Below are 23,777 nucleotides of genomic sequence, written 5' to 3'. Positions count from 1 at the left end.
GCGAAGATGTACAAGAAACCTCTTTTCCGAAAATTCTTGAAACTGCAGTAAGAAACGATTTCCGCCGCCTTCATCGCACCGACGCATGCCATTTTTTCTTGTAAGTGCGCACATGTCTGTGCCTTCAAGCGCAGTTTTTTTAATATTCACAAGTCGCTCGCCATGTCTGATACTCTGGGCCCATTGTTCCGGTTGTCATTTCATCAACGCACGTGCTTGTCGTTTGGAGAAATCCGGTCAGTCAGGCCCGCTGTGTTGCTCCCAAAGTCACTGTGCGCGTGTGCATCACACAGGAATCTAGTGAACTGTGTTTCTTGCGGAAAGAATCGAGAAGAGGGGCATGGGTTGATTTGAAATATGTCAACGTTATTCAAGGAGGTACCGTTCGGCGAAAGCTCGTCGGAAAAAATGACCAGAAACATCGCAGGCTGGGCCTTCCAAAATCTGCTTCACCCGGTCGAAATATCCCTCGCAATGCTCCGCAGCAAGATTGTAACAAACGCGTGCTTCGCAAACTTTTAAGTACAATAAATATGAGGGATGTGCCCCCTGCGGGCCAACGACTCCCCAGGCAGGTTACCGCGTTTTCTCCGGCTTCCATCCACTGAGCGCTATGCAGTCCTCCTTTCCCACGGGTCACCTGGCTACAGTTGAGAGCTCAGATCATTCCGGACTTCCTCCTGTCCTTATTCTATCTCATGAATTATTTTCCCTTTTTGTTTGTCCGAAGTAGTCATTTGTTTCTTGCCATTTACAGCAGTACAATATACAACCATACATCATGCAGTGTAAATACTTATTTTGCGGCATTTCTAGCCACTTCAAGCACGTGTTTCGATATGAATGTTTCGAACATGTTCTTTTTGTTGTAAATCGTCGCAAAGTTACTGATTATGCAGCAGACAAAAACCTTAACGGCATGATAGAGCGGCGTGCAGAGCACGCTTTCAGATTTCGAAATCGAAACTGATGATCCTCTTTCAGTATTATGTCGAAGTCAGGTCAGACTTTTTAAGCATTTGCTGCACACCGAGACCCTGAAAAATATGTTTTGTCACTAAAAAAAGAAAAGTTATTGCTCAAAGCCCCAAAAAAGGATGAAACAGAACATATATCTTTTTAAAAATGCGCCTGTTAAGCACGAAATATTGGCTTTTGAGGTCGGCAATGCTTGGCCAATAACAAGCCATCGCTTATTTTGAGCAAAATTTACATTTACATGCTATTCTGCTCGTTTGCTGCGATTTGTAGAGAGGATATTGAATGATAGGACATTCTTGATTATCGAACAACGTTTATCTTTTCATTATTTTTGGCCAAAAGTTGTAGTTCTGCAGTCGGTAGCTCTCCGCCCCATGATGTTCAGAGCGCCCATGGTGGTACAGGTGGTCTCGAGGAAGCTCCAGGCAAACACCAATATGCGGGGCGCCAGCTTTCCCTCTAGTTAATAGTAACGGTGTCTTCGACTGGTCGCTCCCGTGATCCGGTTAGGATTTGGCAGAGTGGGAGCCGTTCTTGCTTGAGAGCCTAGCGAGTTTAGTCAAGCCGAATGGTCAGCGAGTTTTTACTGCGGAAGCGCAGGAAGCAGAAGGAGGACGTAACTTCCGGAACCACGACGCGGCATCGCTGCTGGCGGCTGGGTGTCAACACGCACACAGTCTGCATCGCGGTCCCCGCGTAGCCTGTATCGATCGCTATACCGAATCTCCGTCCCGCGGGACGCTCATTTTTCAGACATCGCCTAGTGGATAGCACTGTCGTACTCGTCTGAGCTGCTGCTGAAATCGCTGTTGTCATGCGACAGCAACACATACCGCGTTCCTAGCGTTGTTATCCGGCGTCTCTTGGACAGTTTGCCTCACACAGCGCGGCACCCGCAAAACACAACGCAGCAAGGACGCTACATTAACTGCGTGACCGCGTCCAAAGCCTACACTTGCTTCTGCCTGCGCGTAGGGGACGCCGAGGCCTCGCACCAGTTTAGCGAAATGGCGGAAGTGGCTCTGTCACGTGAACTCATCTCGGAGTCGCTCCGACTTTTTTCTCGGAGCGCGTCAGAGCGCTCTGAGCTGGAGGCGAGCGCTCAGAAAGAACCAACCGAATGTAGTCAGAGCGGCCGGTTTCGACCAGCCGAATGTGCGGTCGCCTCTCAGAGCGCTATGAAGCGACCAGTCGAAGACGCCATAGAAACTCTATGGGCGTGAGACTTTCTGGCATCTTTGCTAAGGCAATGGATGAATGATGAATACTCAAAACGTAGGCAAATGACAAAACTATTACATCCTTGAAGTAAAATAAGCGACACCATATTGCTCAACAAGTTAAATCTAGCGCCACGCCGCCCGTAGCTGCGCTTCCCTAGCGGCAAAAGGTATGAACTAGAAGGTGCGCGCTGGAGCAGTGCCAAGTGTGCAGGTCTCTAGTTCAGTAGGGCTTTGGCAGAGTGATTCAGTGAGTGAATAAACTTTATTGCTCTAATAAAGGAGTCTTGCTGTTTGCTCGAAGATTGCCGATGTCTTCCAGGCTGAGCGTGGTTGGCGCCCCTAGTCCAAGGCACCACTGTCCCTGGCCATCCGGCATGCGTGGCTCACTAGGTCTCTTTGACCTTGAGCTGGCTGCTGGTTAGCCTGTCCTCCCACTGCTCCGCATTTGGCTCTTTGTTACCTCGGAAAGCTACATTGTGTATGCATTCCCATGTGATATGATACAGCGTTGGGGTTGCCCCGCACCACGGACATGTATCCCTATGCGTACTGCTCCGGATACATCTTATGTAGAATGTGAAGGTTGTGGAAGGCTCCTGTTGGAGTCTTCTCCAACATGTCGCTTCATATTGTGTTAGCAGAGGGATATTTGCTGGGGATATTTGCGTCTTCTGCCTTTGATGTGGTGGAGGATAGCTGCGTACGTGAGCTCTACCGTTATCTCCGCGCCGTCCGAGGCGTTTGACGCACCAGCTCGGATAGTAAGCTCGCAAGCTAGCTTGTCCGCCTTCAGATTGCCTTCGACTCTGGCGTGTCCTGGTACCCAGTAGATCCTATGTTGGATCTTTTCGTTGGTTCGCTGCGTTTTCAAGACAATCCTTAGTGCTTGTTGATTCTTCCTACCATGTAGCGTCTGGACGCTTCTTGGGAATCTGTTATGATTGTGAGAGATTTGTTGGTGCGATAACCCTCGGCTGCCGCTATAGCTACGGCGATCTCCTCTGCCTCAGTTATCGTCCCATCTCTCGTGGATGCGCCGCTGATGAGGCCACCCTCCTTTGTTGTGACAAACAATACCGTTTTCCTGATGCTTTGGCTACGAGTCCACGGGTACTGAGTGGCGTCAGTGTAAACTACCTGATCTTGTGTGGCTATAAGAAAAACCCCTGACGCTTCAGGCAGGTTCTTCAGGAGGCATTGGATAGAGATTGCCGCGATGGAGTGTGCGGGTTCTCTCTACCTACCTGAAGATAAGCATGCAGTGAAGAACGTTCACTACTGTTCTTATTTTAACAGCACGAATTCACTGAAGAGCAGAAACCCCATATATTGACCATATCGAGCAGACGGCATACATATGGTGATGATGATATGCTGAAACACTGTATGCAATAACACGTTAAGACAACAAGAGCAATGTTTTAGACAAAAAGTTGGACTACATAAACTACCGATATTATTTCCTGAGCTGCTGTTCGTGCGTGAGGTTCGTGCATCAGCAAAGCATCTGAAAATTTCATCCAACTGAATCCAACCGAATCCAGCCTCAATCCAACATGACGACTTCCACGGCAGTGATTCGTGGATTGCAGTGTTTTGGCGGTTCCTGGAGGATGTTAATGGTTTGCGTGGATGCTGTTTCTGCACAGAACGCTGCCGCATTCCGCGATTAAACACTTTTTTTATAGGTGACCATAGATAAGCGTGTTTTATTGTTTTGCATTCAGTGCATTGTTTGTGTAGTGCAGCGCCTGCCTTCGGAGCATTTTCAGAGTGCATACAGCAGTAAACGCGTATAGGTATCTGTTCCCTAATGGAACAGGATTTGTGGCTGTGTTATGTCAAAGTTCGATCAATCTTACGTATCTCCTGAGCTGTAAGCGTCGATGCTTCCTTTCCTGAGCACTTCGAGCTGTCGGGGATGCAACTGCACACTTATTTAGGATTTCTAGCTTTTTGCTATATCCCTGGGTTGTGCGGCCCGCATTCAAGTAGTTTGCCATTGTCTACGGTTTTTTTTGTTACTGATTTTCACTTTGTTATTTTTTCTTGGTTGCGTGCCATCAGTTGTGCTGCCGGCGATTCTCCAAGCTCGGAACTCTTCCCAGGCACGGGATCATACCCACAGACCTGGATCCCTTCACCGCACTCACCAGTGTTCTTTGGTATTTTTTTTCTCTTGCCCTTACTTGCATTGCCAGTCGGCAAATTTGTGCAGTTTTTAATTGTATGTAGATTTGTTAAATGCGCTACCAATTTTTTTATGTTGCTAAGCTGTGATGTGAGATATCAGGCTTCTTGCTAGTGAAGGCATGCTTTTTTCCATTCTCTCTTCTGATTTATCCAAGGCAGGCTGGTCGCATTGTTCAATTGAATACCTACATATTGGTGCAAGGCACCATGATGGGATTTAATGAAAACCTGTGCCTCCTATATTCAAATTGGTGTGCTGTATTTCAGCCAGCTCATCTTTTAGTGTGATTATGACATTCAACCTGACTCTTCTCAAAGAATGTATTTGGGTGCAGTACATAAAATCTGTTCATTTCTTTTGTCATGGGCTTTTATTTACTTATATTTCGTCTAATCTTAGTTTCTAAAGCAGTTGACAATTTCCTCTCTTACCATTCATGACATTGCTACAGCCACTGACAGTTGTTGCTCTGGATGTATTTATTTGCAGTTGCCAACTGCCAGCATCTAGTGGGCCATGCGTGCTTCCTGCCTTCGGCTGTGTCATCCCTCCTGAGCTGTTCATGGTAGTTATTCTTTTTCAGTGGTGCGTATATTACCGGCCTATTTAGAAAATTATTTTCAACATCGGCTTGCAGCTAGGTTTAGGAATGCATGCAAACTCTACATGCACTTCACAGCAGTACCTCAGCTTATAATTAGAGCAACTGTAGACTTGTAAAAAATATAGTCATTCATGTAGCTCTTGATGCAGCTGCTGTTAACATAAAGAAGTTAAGCCTGTTTCAGGTGCTTTGACATTGCACACCTTTTGCCTGTTATGCGCATGTGTCCTCGAAAAGGCCCTATATGTTCATTTATCCCATTAAAAACATTATGCTCTACAACAATGGTTTACCAATATTTCTGATACAGAGGCCAAAATGTCTGTCCGTAATGTAACATTGCACGATGACACCAATCCTTGTATCACATAGCATCCTTGCAATGCACTGGCCAAGCTGCTGTCAGCACAGATTTATTGCTGGTTTATTGTCATGGCATATGGTTATACGGCACAGTTTGTACCTCTACCTTCTTAAAACTGCATCCTTGAAAAATTTTTAATTAGTTGAAAGAAAATTGAAGGAAATGTCACAGTAACTGTCTCACATTTTGGTGGACGCTTGAATCTTGATGTAAGAGAGGGATGTAGGAGGGAATTATAGAAGAGGTGCCATAGCAGAGGGCTGATGCCCTTGTTAGATGCCCCTCTTTAGTTAAACATACCTCGCAACTAGTTAACACATTTGGTGCAAAACAAACATGAGACTTGCACACTCACGAGGACTCTCATATCAGTAAAGCAAGAACTGCCACTGTTGCCATACTTTAGACCTTTGCTCTTAAAAGTGCAGCTGAATGCCACTAAATGTTGAGAGCAAAATTATGTTTCCTTTTCCTCATGTGCAGTCCGCAGTGCTGGTGCCATTTGCAATGGTGATTGACATTGAGTCGCATGATGCGGAGCCCTTTCCTGGAGTTGGTGAAATTGTCGGTCGTGTGAATCTGCCGTTAAAATTAGTGCAGAACAATGGTTCTCCAGTTGATCTCACGTAACTGTAATCTGTGCCACCTGCTACCACCCTTTTTCCTCAAATTTCCTTATCTCATTTGGCCACGTGATTGCCACCCATTCATGCATTCACCTACTCTTGGAATCCTCCCAGCGTTGTAGTTTGGTATTGCTTATATCTTCTCTGCATTACTTATGCATTGCACATCATCTTTTTTCGATTATACAAGCTACCTCTGTTCCTGTTTCTTGCATAATCAGCTGGGCTCATGCTGTTTAGAGGGAAGGGGTACAGAATTTTAAACACTAACAATTTTGATTTTTTTACTGGTCGTAAACAGGAACATTCTAGCAAGTTTAAATCACAGGTACTGAATGCAACATAATATTGGCCTACCTAGTAGTCACTTCAACCTTTCACCTGCATTAAATGTAAACAAAGGGTGCAGCCTCAAATATTGCAACGTCGTTAATATCGCCTCTCAACAGTCACTGCTTGCTAGTGATGCTGATGGAGTCCTGTGGGCTGGCTAGCAGAACTTTTTGGCATAGCACCGGCCGGTCACGCACATAAAACCTCTGTGATTACTCTAGAATGACTACAGCATGCCTAACGATGGCCAGGTATTCAGTGGTGTGAAAGGCTTTCTGACGAGCGATGCCGACGAAACTCTTGACAGTCGCCAAGCTAGGCTTTGGCAGAAAGCTGGCAAGCGAAACTTGCCACCGACGAGACAACAAACTGAGTATCCTCTCTCGTCTTTCTGAGTAAGTTGAGCGGAAACAGTAATGAAATGCACTGCATGTGTTCATGTGCGAACACTGACAAGAGATAAACACCACACCACAGTGCCAGCCTCCATCTGTAGTGAGAAAACCTAGTGAGTACGTTTATGTCCTAGAATCCTAGTCCTAGCGTGTGAAGTTTGTCATATGTGTAGTTTTGGGAGCAGTGACCTGAAATCAATGGTTGCTTACTATGTAGAACACAAAAAGTGAATGAGATGTGACAAAAATGCTAGATGAGGTGACCCTCTCTGTCTAGCAATGGATTGGTTTGGGAAACACAGACTTGTGGAGAACGGCTTAGTTACATCTGATTTCGTGATGTTATTGGTGTAATATCAATGACGAGGAATTGTAGTTCATGATTGAGGATATAAATACTCAGTGCGCAAATGAAGAGAGCTAAAATACTAAACAATCTGGAAAGAGTGGAAGTGGTAACACAGTACATCTAGGCAAGGTCATTCGCACATCTAAGCCAGGTCGTGCGGAAGTGCGGAGCATTTCAGAGAAATGGTTGCGAGTAGATTGGGGTTTAAGGCCTTTGGCATGCACGCAGAAGTTACGAACAGCACCTTGCAGTATGCTCAAAAAAATTTTAAACTGCATTGCTGCTACAAATCTCTCGGGCAAAAAGTGTTACACTAAGAAGTTTAAAATTGCGAAGAGTGCAGTCAACCTTTGAAAGAAAAATCACAGGGTTAATACTAAGATATGGAGAAGATAGCTGCGGGAGTTGGCAATAAATGCAAATCAAATTCTGAGCTGAAATCTTGAATAGACATAGGTAGGACATGCATTTTTAAAAGCTGACTGCCCTTTTGGGTAGTGGAGTGATTGCTGGCAGCAAGAAACTTTGCTCTTGCCTTCATTTTATGGACATATTGCTTTGTGCTTTACGTCCCAGAGCCTGTCATAGGCCGCATGTACTTGTAATGAATTATCTGCACAAATATATGGCATTCGTAGACTAGACAAACTCTAAAACCTCATCAATGCTCACTCTCTCTGTAGTGAACTTTGTAACGCCTGTTAGTCACCACTTTGTTGCATGTTGCCCCTTCACTACAACCATAGCCTGAGTCACTTTGGGATGTTAAACCCAAATAAACAAAACTAAGCATGTCACCCCAAATAGGAGCCGCAGTTATGGTACTCAGCTGCTGACCCGAAAGATGCAGGTTCAATTCCAGCTGCAGTGGTCGCATTTTCATTGAGACGAAATGCTAGAGGTGCAGGAAATCTGTGATGTTAGCACACTTAAAGATTTATCCATTTCTCTAATATCTAACATAGCCTGCGCTGTTTGTGGTTTTAAACCTCATAAATCCAAGCAAAATTAGTGGCTACATCATTTCATAAAATTTCTTTAAATTTATTATTATTTTCTAAGCATTAACAATTTTCTGGTCCTCTATTCCTTCATCTTTGCCTCTCTTATTCTCTCCTCGCTGAGTAGCAGGTCAGTGGTTTTGAATGCCAGCGAAATATTCTGTTTATCATTTCATTCGAAAAGCTCTCTCGGCCTATTGCTGTTAGTTGTATTATGCAGAAATATGTGAAGCTTAGATCCAAGAGCTATGGCCTGGATAGTAAGTTCTATATTCAAGGATACTCAGTTTTATATTCAACCATACTTACATTACTTATTACGCTATCTATGCAGACTTCTTTTGTAATGGGCTACCTGGCATAGAAGTGTTGTGACCTGCAGCAGTAAACATCTTTTCAAGGAAAATTTCTCAGTTACATGCATAAATAGATTGGGCAAGCTCATGCTCTTGTGAAGCTCATAAACTTGCATTTGTTTTCATAACCTTTGCTGTGATGCACACTGACTCACTGGAATACACTGCAAATCTTCACTGCAATTTGATAGGCCTAATATAGTGAGACATTCATGTACTCAAGTTTGGCTTAGTACACTGTGCTCAAATGAGTTTGTTAGCTGGCAAAGATAAAGGAAGGGTGGCAGTGTTTTGTAATGTCCACAGGGCATTCTTACAAACTCCAGTATGCGTGTCATTCCTTTCTTTTCATGCTACATACACAGTCTTCCCTTCGCACTCATGTTTGAAACAAAATGCTGCACACTTCACCACTGTGAAATTGAAGGCCATTGTGCTGCTCCACAAAATATCTGGCTGCAGCTGTAGTTGTGGTATGGAAAATTGGCTAGGCTATATTTACACATATTCGTCATGATACAAGCCTCTTGCACGCCACACAGACGTGTTAATAGTACAATATCCAGCAGTTTTGCTGTGGAGAGTGCAGTGCTAAAACGAGAATAATGATGGAGAAAGCAGACAATATAATTTGCAAAGCATCAAGATTGCTAAATTTTTTGGAAAGAAATTTTTGGGACACTCCTGAGAAGGTTAAGAAACTTTTATACTTCACTACCATCTGACCAATTATGGAGTATGCCAGAGCAGTGTGGGACCTTCTAGTCAGAACCTATTGTGATATGCTGGAACGCATTCAGAATCGTGCGGCGTGGTTTGTCAGCAACAGATATACTTTTAATTATCGAAATAACAGTATCAAGCAGGACCTGAACTGGGACTCTCTGGAGGAGTGCCGTTTACGAATAAGGTTAGAATTCCTTTACCACATTTGTTTCAAGGAAACTACTATTAACCCTGAAACTTATTTGCTGCCACCTCATTTTGTATCCAGAAGGCACAACCACGACTGCAAAATACATGAGACAAAATGCGGTACTAAGGTGTTCAAACTGTTTTTCTTTCCGCATGAATGTTGTAAGCTGCCTCAATGTATTCTTCAATGCCAATCCGAAGCAAAGTTCCGAGCACTGTTGTCGGAATTGTGATGTGCACACGTGCTCAGCTGCTGTTTTTCTGCTTTTCCTCTTGCCCTTCCCTGAAGAATTGACTGATGTGAATGCGCTGTTAACATTTTTTATCATCTGCCATAGATTCTTCCCCATCTCGTACAAAAGGTTATCACATGCTATAGGATTCATTGTGTATGTATGTAATCCCCCCTGAAGTTATGCCTTCGTGGCCCTGCAGAAATGTAAATAAATAAATAAACAGCTGATGATCTGCTAGGTCTGCAGGATTCCAAGATTGAGAAAAGCAGTGGGAGGCCCTGAGCCAGGTAGAATAGTGAAATTTGGCTAGTAGCAGACAGGGATCCTGCAGCTTGTGGAGGGCAGGAAAATTGGAGACTTATGGAAGAGGCTGTGGACTCAAGTGCAGCATCTGGGCTGGTGATGCAATGTGTAAGGCCCTTCGTTTCTGGGCAAAACCTGGTTTCTTCCTACCGTTGCACCCCAAAAATATTTCTGTGCAAATGTCTGTAAGAAAGTGTGGTTTGATGATGCACAAAGCTGAAGAACTGCTGAAGTGTGGTGGATGTCACATATTTCTTCGGACATAATTTTTTAACAATTCTGGTTATTTTATTTTCCTTTTAATGTTTATTCTTTCTCGAGCTGATTATAATTTTAGGATCAATTGAAAACTACATGTACTGACTTGGTATTTCATTGCAATAATTATGCCCATATTATGCAGCTGTGTTCGAAGGTAGGTGTGCATTTAGTATGCATGCTTTGAATTTCAGTGATTGTTTCTGCACTGCAAATTGTAAGACAGGTCTTTGCTGTGCGAGTTTTTTGCAATGGAGTGAAAGTAACTGTAGCGGCGTTTGTTACTGGGTCGTCCAGCCAAACGTACTAACACAGGACCAGCGAGCTTCTGAATACCTGTGGCTCAAAGCTCGAAGCTCTGATTGCCCTTTCCAAGTTTTTCTGCATTAACCAGTGCAAGGCCAAGGGCTCAGAGCTAAGAAGCATTTGAAACCGTAGAACTATTCACAGTAGTGCTGGGACCGTGCAGCAAGTCAGCATTAACGAGGTCGCAATAAACGTGAATTACTGTAGAAAGCTAGTGTGAAAAAATAGTTGTGCTTAAGGAAAACGCTGTTTTTTTTCTTAGTCGGTCATTGAAACAAAGCAATGCATATAAAGTTTGATATCTTGCTGATCCCTCAGTTTTTTTCGTCTAAAAACCAAGAGTTGCATGGAAGTTGTGCAAGCCACCAAGTTGCGTGCGATTTGTGCCTGTAACCTGGAGCAGGCTGGGATATTTGTGAATGGCCAGTGGTATTCACTCAGTAAAGCAAGCTTTTTCTGTAATTACAGTTTTTGGCGTGGCATTGCTTAGGGATCCATGCATTAAACTGACTTCTCTGCACCACCCACGCTTCAAGAACAGTGAAGTACATGAAAAAAACTGGCGAAAAAAATTTTCCGCTTCTGGTATGTGTTTTCAGGAAAGGATTTGCCATTTAAAGGGCTCAGTGTGCTGTGAAAAACCTTAATAATGTGCTTGCTGTTGCCTTTAGTCAAATTTCTCTTTCCACATCTTTGTTGGCCTGACCTTGTAGCTTGTCTGCATGAGATTGCCTGAGATTGGCTGCTACCTACAGTTTGCTTTTTGTTGCTTTTTATTGGTGGTCACATTCTTTGCTTGGCAGTGTCATGCGGTTTGGGAAGTAATCTGATCTGATTTCTGCGTTGGCCTGAAGTTCAAGCTTTTAGATGTAGGGGCAGGTTTACGGTGCCCCCTTGTTCGCTGTAACTGCAGTTTCACCATGAGGGTTAGTTCTTTTTTATTGTGATATGGTGTCATTTACTTCGTGCAAAAATAATGAAGCAAGCGCTATTTTTTGTGATAAATGAACACTCATTTTAACTGCAGCCATTATAAGTGTTCTCGACTCTAAAATGCTGGCATTCAGTATTACATGATAAAAACCAGCCGGAAGGCAGCACAGAAGAGATGGGCACAAAACGAGGCTGGTCTAACAACTGAAGTTTTATTGAAGGCAAGCAGCAAAAGAAGACCTGCAAAGAGATGCACGCGCACAAACCCCAAAGCAGTGTGAGGGCGAAAAACAATCGAAATTCACTGCCATACTAGTAAACGATCTAAACAAAAAAATTCCTGAAGGTTCACCGACGGCTTAGCCACGCACATGCCCTTAGCCTTACCGATATAGTAAGCCTCAGCTATGTCCGGACAGATTTATCATTTCCATAAACCACTGATGTGCCGCGAAAATCGGGCGTGCAAAGAGACAGGTCGTCCTCCGATTGCATTGACGAGATTGAGAGTGCAGTGCCAGGTAAGAAATCGCCTTCCCTCCTATACAGTGAAGGTGCTCTCAGCCAGCCGCACATTCAGACATCTGCCTGTCTGCCCGTAGTAGTTTCAGCTACAAGGCAGTGGAACGCAAAAAACCCTTTTACTTTTGCAAGTGGTGAACCTTTTTTATCTCCTGCTGTGCATAGCAGATGATTACCGGTACTTTTATCGAGCCTAGTTTGAACGGTGGTGCAAAGGGCTCCTACTTCGCTTTTAGCTATCAAGACAACAGCAAGATCATACTTAAATTTGGTGCGATTTTCTTGAGACGGTGCGAAATGCCATGGAGGTAAGGTATAGAGGGCACATTTTTGTGCTGCTCCACTACGTGAGCATCATCCGAGTGGTGTTCCTTTCCCTCAAGCGAGTGAAAACACACTGACAGGTGCACGAAATGGGCAAAGGGGAAACCAGCTGCCATTGGCTTGGAAACCTGCTCCGAGAATGCACTCTCAACACTGTGATGGCATGACTTCCGTAAAGCGGCCGTGATGCATGTGATTGCCAACCCGTCCTTCACCAGCCGCGAGTAGTTCAACTCATAGCTAAGAAGTTTTCCTCATCTTAGGCTATGGTGCCAACACACGTGGTCGCCCCCAAAGCGCAGGTCTAAATCAAGAAACTGCAAACGGTTCTGCTTAGTGAAAGTCAGACGTAAAAGATAGGCTTTGACCGCATGCCTTAAAGATTTCTAAAATGTCTTGTGCCAACTTATCTGAGCCCTCCTTGTCCAAGAAAATTAGGTAGCCATCAACATAACGAAATGCTACTATGCCAAGGTCTTCCAAACAGAGCTTTGATGCCGTATCGACTCTGTACAGAAAAATGTCTCGGAGGAACGGTGCAACCTGGGACCCTCTGCATACGCCTGATCTCTGATGTAAATACTGCCCTGCCAACTCGCAAAAGTGGAGTTCTGTGGAGATCTAGTTTCTTGTGGACAGCAACCTGGGCATGTGCTCTGCAGTGAGCATCGACATGGTGGACCTGTACTATTCATTGTCACATGATAGACTTCTGAGGCATGTGCAAGACTGCATCAGGGTGGACAATGAACAGGCTTTTACAGACAGTTGCGTGATTTCGGTTGCTAGCTTCATGGGGCTGTTGTCCTTTTACCGCAAATCTGGATTTGTCAAATGTCAGGGCGTTATTTACACCCAGGTCGTACCTTTGATCAGCAACACTTTTTCATCTAGAGTCGATAAGGCATTAGAGCCCTGTTCGGAAGACCTCAGCATAGGAGCATTTCGTTGTGTTCATGACTACCTTAATTTCCTGGGCATGGAGGGCCCAGAAAAGTTGGCACAAGATGTTTTAGAAGTCTTTAAGGTGTGCAGTCAAGGCCTGTTTTTTACGTCAGAATTGTCTAAGAAGAACCGTTAGCAGTTTCTTGGTTCAGACCTGCGCTTTGTGGATGACCATGTTTGTTGGGGCTACAGCCCAAGATCCGGGAAGCCTCTTTTTAGGTACGAGTCGGGCCACTCATGGCTAGGGAAGGGTGGTGAGGAGGCGTACTTGTCTCTGGCTAAGGTCAGTAAAGATGGAAACACTTGATGGGTGTGCAATCACGTGCATGACATCAGCGTTACATAAGTCATGCCATCACTGCTGAGGACGCATTCTCATTGCAGGTTTCCAAGCTAATGGCAGCTGGGTTCCCACTTGCCCATCTCACCAACCTGTCAGAGCGTGTTTTCACTTGCTCAAGGGGAAGGAACACATACTCGGATGAAGCTGATATACCTTACCTCTACAGTATTTCACACAGTTTCAAGGAAGTCTCGGCAAAGTTTAATGTTGCTGTCGTCTTAACAGCTAAGTGCAAGATAAGAGGCTTTTGCGTGGCCATTAAAAAAAGGCTTGATAAAACTATGGGTAATCGTCCACAATGGACAGTGTCACGTATAAAAAGGTTCACCACTTTCAAAAGTAATGAAGTTTATTGCGTTCCACTGCCTTATGGCTGCAACTACTATGGGCAGACAGGCAGATGTCTGATTTTGCACCTGACTGAGCGCTTTCAATCTACAGGGGGGTAGGCAAATTCTAATCTGGCACTGCACACTCAATCTTTTGAATGCAAATATGAGGATGACCTCTGTCTTTGAACACCTTATTTCCGCAACACATCAGTGGTTTACGGAAGGGAGAAATCTGTCGGTAGATACTTGAGGTTTACTACATCGGTAACGCTAAGGACACGTGTGACTAAGCCATCGGTAAACTTTTGCCATAAGGAATTTGCTTTTTCAGATTCGTTAGTATGCCAGTGGCTTTCGATTGCATATCCTCCTTTCACTGCTTTGGGGTACTGTGGGCACGCATGTCTTTGCGGATCTTCTTTTGCGGCTTTCTTTCAATAAAATTTCAGTTATTAGTCCAGCCTCTTGTTGAGCTCATGTCCTCCTGTGTTGTGTCTTCTGGCTGGTTTTAAGTTGAGTCAGTATCAGTATATCTCTATTGGCTACTACCTGATGCTGTCACTTGTGTTTTGCAATTTTATGTTATAGGCTTTTCAAGAGCGCATCGAATATAGGCTTTTCTTTTCTTGCAAAGCTTCAAGTTGCGACTGCTTATTTCACATTTCTTGAAGTGCTCTTCGTTGAGATCTGGCTGCGTACATGTGCTTCAGGTGCTCGGTTTTAAACATTTTGCCTCTCTGAGAAGCAGCGCCGGCATTCGATGACTGTAATTTGCGTGTTCGAGGCCAAAAGGCGTACGCAGGCATCCTTTGCATGCAGATCAAGATGATCTTGGCCCTCTCCCGGTTTTCAGCTGGTTTTCAGTTTTTCATTTGGGGTATGACGGGGGAGGTTGAGCGCAATTTTGTAGGATTGTCTAATTAGAGCATCCAGGTCATCTCTTTCTCTGACTGTGAGGGTGACGTATGCTGTACAGTAGATGACTCTGATAAGAGCGAAGGCTTGGATTAGTTTCCTGGTCTCGGCTTCTTTAATTCCTCCTCGCCTATTTGCAATGCGTCTTATGAGAAGGGAGATTTGGTTAACGGTGTTTCTCAGTTTCCTATTCAGTGTGTCGTTTTTTGGTTCCCAATATTCTTAGTGTTTCCACTTCTGCGATGGCTGCCCCTTCCGCGTAGATTTTGATCTGAGGTGCTTTATTCTTTCTTTGATGCTTTGGGTGTAGGATGAGGACTTCGGATTTTTTGGGGGGACACGGAAGTCCCGCTGCTTGTGCCTCCTCTACTACTACATCTGCCGCTTGTTGTAGCGTATCTTGAATCGTGCCGATACTCTCCTTAGTGGTCCAAAGGACGATATCGTCCGCGTACAAAGAGTGTTCTAGGTCTGGGATTTTGGCGACTTCGTGTGCCTTTTTGTTGACGGTTATATTGAATAAGAAGAGGGACAGGACAGATCCTTGTGGTATTCCTCTGTCTCCTAAACTGAGGTGTCGGATCTGATTGTGCCAATTTGAATTTTAGCCATTCTATCAGAGAGAAAGTCTTTGATGTAGTTAAACGTTCTTTCGCCTGCATTCAAGGGGCTTTCCGAAGCACTTGCGACTTTATCTTTCCTGCTGATTTCATCAGGTCACTAAGGGATTAGGCGTAACATTCAGACACACCATCGAGATGCATCCAAGTATTGTCACTTTGTTTTTGCTGGCGCTGCGGTTTTTAGTGAGTGCAAGTTATTTTTGCGTGTGTGTGCATAAAGCTTACGTGCTTAGGTACGTTGCGTGCGTTTGCAATTTCAATAGAATTTTTGCTTTTTTTGCATTTTTAATCACAAAGTAAATGAAAAGGAAGTATTTCTAATGCCTATTGGAACAAACAATGGCAAACTGAAGAATAGCCGCTACATGGCAACTCAAAATAGTTTTGAGTAGGTAGCAGTGCTACTACTAATCTTTGCGCTACATATAAAAGAAAAAGTGGGGAAGCGCATAGGGAAGTGCCAGCAAGCAAGGAAGTGAAGCGCATGAAGACAGTTCTCGGTCGACATTGGAGCTGCGTTCGACAGGCTCCGAGGAACGCGAGCAGGCAAGTCGGCTGGCTGTCACGAGCAGTCAGTTTGGGCAAAGCTGTCCGCTTCCACTCCACTGTGTGAATTAATTGAATTGATCGGTGATCAATTCTTATTGGCTGGAGGTATCATTACTTCCTTTTCTTCTCCTGCTCAGAGTGCATAAGCCGCCACTGCCACCCGCCATTCGAACTTTCGCCGGGATTAGTGGTGAGGCTGCACATGTCGATGCTGTCGCCGGCTGGAGCTACATGTTCCGACGCGGAGCCAGCGGCGTGACGGTGATCTGCTACCCATTCGACAATGCCGAGCACAGGCTCGAGCCAGAGTTTTGGCTCCTGAGCTTGGCTGATATGAAAGGATGAGGCTGCAAGGTTCCCCCGGGTGTCCTCAACAAACTGCTCAATTCGCTCAGGGGAGACGGCGAAGCACAGCAGACCATGTTGTACCACCCTGAGGGATCACAGATCGGTGCGTTCAAGCTTTGGAGCAGCTTGTTTTAATTTGTGCACCGAACACTTGTGCAGATACTTTATTGTCATCTTTGCCTGATTGTACAAGCATTAAAACGGCACGCTCAACAGATTTTTTGACTCTAAGTCATAATGGGTACAAAACCCAACACTGATGGTGTGCGGACAGTTTAACCTCATTGAAGACATTTTGGGTGCCTTGTACAGTGCTTTTAAAAGTAGTAACTCTGATAACTTCCCTGAAAATGTACCTTTCTTCAAGAAGCTGCCCATAACAACCTGACTAATATACATATTTGTTTCCATTCAGACATTGGCATGGATTCCAGTGTTGTGCCCCTTGAAGACTCTGGTTATTCTCTGGTTCAAACTATTAATTACTTCTCTCCATCTGTTGAAGACACATACCTAGCTGTAAGTGCTCAACATTGTAAAAAAATGCTTACATGCATTTAGTAACCTGATGGTAGATTGTATTCTCAAACGTCAACATCACAGTGCTCTGCTGTCACTTAAGTCGACTGTACAAAAAATACCAAGTGTTATTTTTTGCAGAAAGTTATGTGCCTGTAGTTTTAATATCAGGTGATAAAACGAAACAAAGCAGTATTAAATATATATTCTTGTAGCCGTAGGAGTATCACCAAACTTTTTCTATAATCAGAGTTTCTAAGTGCTAAGTTTGTTAACTTATTGGCTAGTCTGGATAACAGGTCACTTACTGAGCAGTCTTATTGGGCTCAAAACCACACTATAAATATACTTTCTATAAACGTGTAAATAAATTGATTGTAACGATGTGTCAGTACGATAGCAGCGTTTGTTACCTTACGTCAGCGGTTGTTCTAGAGCCAGCCAGCAGCGCGTGCTCAGCGATAGCACTGTCGCTACTGCGTTGACACATCTTCGTTGTTACACAATAATGAATCAAATAAATGACAGGCCTCATGTTGGTGTCCTGTGCTGGCACCATGTGTACAAGATCTTTTCTTATTCATTGTTTTTGTTTGTTGCAGGGCAAGATAGTGTGTGCCAATGTGGTGTCTGATCTTTATGCAATTGGCGTGACCCGCTGCGATAACGTGCTGATGGTAATGGCTGCCAGCACTAAGCTCACTCAAAAGCAGAGGGACATTGTCGTGCCTCTTCTCATCAGGGGAGTCAAGGTAGGATCGGCCCCTGCTGCAGTAAAACCTAAGATGTTTGCATCAATGTTTTTAGGTGTGTGGAGACCATGGGTAGCCTATCAGAGCTAATCTGAGTGTGAGGGCACTAGTTGTGTAAGCTCTCAAAATTTGAATCCAGTCTCAGATTTCTTTTTCAAGTTTGTGCGCCTACCATGGTGAAGAGATAACATGAGAGAAGATCTACAAGAGATGTCTGTGTCAGAGAGCAGCTGTTCAAGTGTTTCAGCTTTTAACTCTTTTCACTGCCCGAGTTTATGCCCCAGTACTGAAGTCATAAGCATGGTGCAAATAGCTTGAATGGTATTTGTTTCCCCACAGGACTTGGCTGAACAAGCAGGCACAATGGTCACAGGAGGGCAGACTATGCTCAATCCTTGGCCTATGATTGGTGGTGTGGCATCATCAGTCTGCAGAGAGTCTGAAATCATCTCGTGAGTGCAGTAATCCTTTCCCTTTTTTTCTTTTTCCAATGAATTAAGTTTTCCATGCTATTTTTGTCTGTGTTAGCGTTTATGAAATGCAAAATGTCAGAATTCAGGCTCTGTCTGTTGGGTACTATGTCTGATGAATTTTTCCAGCATGAGCGTGGTTCTCAAAGTTCAGATAAACCTTACTTAATACCCAAATAATCACCACACTGATGATGTAGTTTGCTCGTGGAAATACCTGACTGTACAGCCAAAGCTCATAATTTGAATTTCTGGATAATTCGAACTGTACGACTGGGTCTGGCCATGCTCCACTGGGGTCTGTGTGAAACAAAGCCAATTAATTTGTTAATTTGAACGTTAATGGTTTGTGCCACCCATAATTCGAACAACACACCACCGCGCCTGGGGGGTGGGGGACGCGGTGAACCAAGAAACATTCCCACTAGGCTTCACCACCTCTTTGGAGAAGTGGGCAGGGTTAAAATGGCGTGAGAGGCTGGGTAAACGAGGGAGGGTTTCCTCCCTGTGCTAGCGGTGGCAACTAACTGAATGACCTCTGAGCCGGCTTGCTTGTATGTGTTGGTCTCGAAGGCTTCAGTAGCTTGCTGTGTTGGGTTTTGCTGTTGAGAAATCGATCACATGGCCAGCAACGATATGCTTACAGTGAATCAGACATGTCGCAGTGTCTCCAGCACTCCAAATCCGAAACCATGCGGTCGTGCGCGAAACTACGACGTGTGCAAAACGAATGAGTTGGAGCTTGGCTGATGTTTGCTGTGTGTATTTGTCTCGGTTTTTCAGTGCCCTTTGCATGTGATTGGTTGCGGCCGGAGCAGTCAACCTACTCGGTGTACCGCATTTAGAATTGTCTTCTGTTTGCAGTAATTACTGTGCCAAAATGCTTGAAGAGAAGGTTGGAACCATGCATGAAGTCGATGCCAGAGCATTATCGAAGCAGGATATCACCAAAAAGCGCACTCATTGGTTTGGCAGTGTGCGCCTTGAGCCAGGGGAGGCTGCAAAATCGGGCAATATACGTGTGGCCGCCCGGGTTACCTTTGCTTGTCGACTTCAATGCTTACGCAACCTCGCGACTCACAAGTGTGAATTTGCAAGTCACAGAGGTTGCACTATATGGTTTGGTCGAAAAGCGCCAGACGTGAGACGGTAGTCGTTTTGACCATGCTCAGTGGTGGTTGTATGCCTTTTGCAACTTCAGTGGGGCCCTCCGCTGCGGTAGTTTGGAAGCACTGAATGCTACGCGCCTCTTCAGTTTTGAAGGAGAAAAAAGGCCGTCAGATAAAAGGTAGGAGGTGATGAAGGAATACTTTAGGACAATGAAATGGCTAATCTCACTACCCGACTGCTTCCCAAATCCATATTCTGTTCACTTTTGTTTGTTCGAACTTCAGTCAGTTTGAACTGTCGTCGTCCCCGTCGAGTTCATATTAACAAGCTTTCACTGTACTGTACAATTCACTTCTGCACAAGTTCAAACCATGTCTTATTGCAATTGTCGTCATTATATCAAGTGCTACCCCGCACCCACCAAAGATGTTCTGATACCATTTTGCACTCCACTAAGTCAACGCTGACGCTTCTTGCAAGTAGAGTACTTATAGCAAAGGCCCAGCAGGTCAGTCGCAAAGACAGTGAAATTTTGAGAATGGCACTATAATGTAAACGGAAAAAGAATTGCAGCAAAAACCCTTGAACATATGCCTTCCCCCAGAGCAAAGAATGACAGCAATAGTAATGCTATGCCTGTCTCAACGTTATCCTTGGAGAAGGTTTGCTACAGAAGTAGTCACTGCGTCATTAAAAGCTAGCTGTTTCAGAACAGAAAAGGCTCTACACAAAAACTGGAATGTTCATCAGCCTGGCCATTTAACCTAATTGCTAAATATTACGCTTCCTTTACAGGCCAGACAATGCACAGCCTGGAGACGTGCTGGTACTGACCAAGCCCCTTGGCACCCAGGTGGCTATGAACGCTCACCAGTGGCTGGAGAAGCCGGAGCGCCATGCTCAGCTGGACAAGGCTGGCATCAGTGAAGATGTACGCAGGGTCTACCTCCGTGCAATAGACTTCATGGCACGTCTAAATCTCAATGGTTGGTGCTGATTTGTTCGTGTCTGCAGTTTTTTTTTAGTTGCCTATTTGCTTATGTGCTTATTTACGGCAGTCTCTGCAATGCTGTCCTGAAGTATTGTAGAGGTGAAACATGTACACTCACAGAAAGAGAGTGGACAGATACTAAAGTGCATACAAACTGTGAGCAATTCTTTAAGAAGGTGACAACAAAATAGTTGATAATTGAAGTACAGTGCAGTGGTCAGGGCAACAATAACAAATTCATGTCCCATGATGAAGACAGCTTCAACTACAGTAATCGTAACATAAATAATGAGATGGGATATGATAGAGCATTGAAAACGAGAAGTGCAGGACATTAGTGCAAACAAACAAAAAGAAGCTCCAAGAATTTGATCACGCACTTAAGGAGATGTTGCTGCACTTGGTAGATTCTGTAAAATATGCGAGAGCAAAGGACACCATGACATGTAAATGCACAAAGAAACTGGGGAGTTCATTTGGAGAAAAAGGAATGGGCAAGCAGGGAGAAGGATTAAAAAGGCAGAAGTGAAGAAGGGAAGATGTAAAAAGAACGCAAGAAGAGTGATGCTGTCGCAACTAGACAAGAGTTGGGAGAAAAGGAAAGTCGTCTTGTTGAAATATTCTGAAATATTGGTTAGGGGACTGAGGCTTCCCCTCACCACCAGTTGTTTGTTTTCTGTTGTGAAGCATCCCATCTTTGTGGCTGTCTCTTTACTACCACAGCCGTTCACTCCAGTGTGATGCCAACGAATAAGGAAAAGAAAAAAGGAAATAATTAAAGTCGTGTCTTTGGATAGTACAAACAAGGATACAGGTTAGATTAGATTGGAAAACACTAACCTTGAGAAGGTGGTGGGGCTGGGAAGTACTGTATTTTGCCCATCTGGATTTTGCTTCCTTGTTTATTGCATGGAAATATCTTACCTTGTTAGCAGCCCATGGGAAGGGGAACAGTGGTAACCTGGCGACCAACATTAAAGACTGCAGTAATTTAGTTACTACCACCTCACAGGGTATGTTGGTAGTATCTTTGCAGTCTCACATTTTGCAAGTGCAAGTATCTGTGTTCCATTTACTAGTACTTCACTGTCTGCATGCAAGAAGGCTACCACAAAATTGCAGACTTTTGACGAGGAAAACTTTTCATTTTGATCAAAGCAGGTCTTTATCAGACCAGCTACATTTTTTTCCTTTTATATCATGAAATGAGGCATTGTACGACTATTCATCAGTTGTGTATTTTGTGACCAAGTGAGCATTGACTTTCACTTCACTCCTGCTTGTGCAGAAACTGTGTTAAAACAAATTTTTTGCCTTTGTTGTTCCAGGAGCTCGGCTGATGCACAAGCATGGCTGCCACGGTGCTACAGACGTGACAGGCTTCAGTCTGCTCGGCCACACCAGAACTTGGTGCAAGTGCAGCAGCGCTCAGTGGGGTTTGTGATCCATACGCTGCCCATCATAGCCAAGGTTCCTGCCCTGCTGGCCGCCACGGGCACCTCCTTCAAACTAACGCACGGGCATTCGGCCGAGACCTCTGTTGAGCCACTGACTGACAACCAGTCAAATTTTTTTTCACTATTGTAGAATTTCCTTCTCATGTCTTTCACAGCTTCTTGAAAATAAATACAACACAACTTTTCAAACTTTCACTGTCAGGAAGTGCTAATATGTATGCAGAGTTTAGAGTTACATGAAAGTGATGGTGTTCCTGTCGGAAATCCCCAGTTGTTCCTTGGAAAGATATGTTGTTGTCTCCTTTTGGGTGAAACTCTTTTCAGATTTTTTTTATGTAATTCAGATGCTCTGCTCTGAGTAGTACCAGGAGAAAAGAAAACAAAATTGACAGGATGATCATGAAACCTGATGCGAGAACGCTGTAATAGCAGTTGTATTTCGCTCAGTTATTACTTTGATGCTTTTACTTTAATGAATGCTTTTACTTAAAGCCGAGTGCAACAGAATTACTCTAGAGGGTGTCTATGTTGGCGGCCCCCTAGCTAGTGGGGCATGGTGAGGCTGTGGCCGGTTGGGGATGCTTCTGGAGGGCAGCTGACTTTCCCACTGTCTCTTTGGATTTGATTTTACTGTTGCTCTTTTTGCTCTGCTGCTGCATGGGCTTCTGGTGTGTGGAGGCAGGCAACGGGTCGGTGATGGATGCGTGGTTCTTGTGGAGGGTGGAGTAGGGAGGTCTTTGGCACTTCTCAACGCTTCACATAGAGAAAATTTCTTGTCTTCACATAGATAACGCTGCCCTTAGTACAACTGTAGCCATAAATTTTTTTTTACTTGGCAATGCAAACTTCCTGGAAACGCCAATAAATGGCAACAGCGACATGGCGTGTGTCCCTTCCACAAGCTCTTTGATAAATCGGAGCATAGCGACGGATTCATCGCACGACTTAGTATCTTGGATCACCCACCAGACACCCAAGATGCAATGAACAAGTTAAATCATCATTTGGGTTGTTTTCTCAAATTCTCTTGCCTAATATTAGCATATGGAATTTATTTATTTATTTTATTTATTTATTTAGTCAATACCTTCAAGGCCCTTGAGGGCATTAGAGGAGAGGAGTGCATGAAAAATATATAATCAAAACACAGGAATTGCAGCAATTTTGCGGCAATACAGGATTGCGGTAAAACAGCAGCAATTTCATTTCAAGTTTATTTCATAGGTTGCAGTGACAGTTTATACTGTTATAATTTATGGCGTTAGTGAGTTACAAGTTTCCATTTTTTCTTTCTCAGGTGGACTGCTGATGTGCCTTCCAAAGGAGAATGCCGAAGCATCGTGCAAAGAAATTGAGCAGCAGGAGGGATACCCAGCGTGGATCATAGAGGATGTTGTTGAAGGGGAGCGGGTAGCAAGGCTGACGGACTCTCTACGCGTGCTCGAAGTGCCTTCAGCCGACAAGGAGTCTGAGCTGTGGTAACACAGGCTTGGGAATAGGGGACAGGGAAAGAATTGGTTGTGACGAAGGTTTCCAGCCTTCCAAGGAGTTTTGAAAGAGTGAGCTGTGAAGTTTTTACTGATGGGGTACCTTATGGCTGTCATATGCAACTACGAATGCCACATATACGAGTGGCGACAGCTTTGGTCTTATGCTGCATGCCACTGACATGAACATTAGCTAAATGGACTCCAAACAAACATTTTGTGTTGTGTTAGCGATATTTTATGCACTTTATGAGCACACCAATATTTTTGTTAGTCATGAAAGATAGTCTTCTACAAGCGTTCGTTATGTAAAATATTTTCCCTTATATCATATAGTGGTGTTGATGGTTTGTTCAGTTAAGAGACTGGCTGTTCCTTGAAGAGACCTTTATGAATCTGCGCTGACTGAATATTACGGTGGTGTGGAGGATGGTTTGTCTCCCGTGGGCATCTCCCACAGCCTGTCATTGCTTAAGCCTCAGCCATTTGCCATGCATTGGGAATAAAAATATTGCAAAAATTCTGGCTCTTGTCTGCTGAGAGTTTGCGTGGGCACACTGAAGCTTTATCCATCAGTATCATCATTAAGAGCAGACATTACTTAGCACCATTAGATACAGGTTGCTTCATCCAATTCTTTTATGTGAAACGACTTTTGAATTGAATTTTTGTGAAGACCTAATTTGCTCGTTTTGTCACGAACCATATAAACA

At 44.2% G+C, this 23,777-nt stretch overlaps 1 pseudogene across 1 annotated transcript; it reads left to right on the top strand.

The window, feature by feature from the left end:
* The first annotated feature begins 14,372 nt into the window (after positions 1-14,372).
* On the top strand, positions 14,373-23,575 carry LOC144112831 (inactive selenide, water dikinase-like protein; annotated as a pseudogene). Its single transcript, XR_013310492.1, has 8 exons — positions 14,373-15,927; positions 16,068-16,381; positions 16,694-16,797; positions 17,400-17,549; positions 17,889-18,001; positions 19,925-20,115; positions 21,449-21,556; positions 22,875-23,575. The product of XR_013310492.1 is annotated as an inactive selenide, water dikinase-like protein (transcript).
* The last annotated feature ends 202 nt before the right edge of the window (positions 23,576-23,777 follow it).

This window comes from Amblyomma americanum, chromosome 1, assembly GCF_052857255.1.
Source record: "Amblyomma americanum isolate KBUSLIRL-KWMA chromosome 1, ASM5285725v1, whole genome shotgun sequence".
Classification (NCBI taxonomy): Eukaryota; Metazoa; Arthropoda; class Arachnida; order Ixodida; family Ixodidae; genus Amblyomma; species Amblyomma americanum.
The sequence above is the reverse complement of the archived record's forward strand: the minus strand, read 5'-3'. Positions and strand labels throughout refer to the sequence as shown.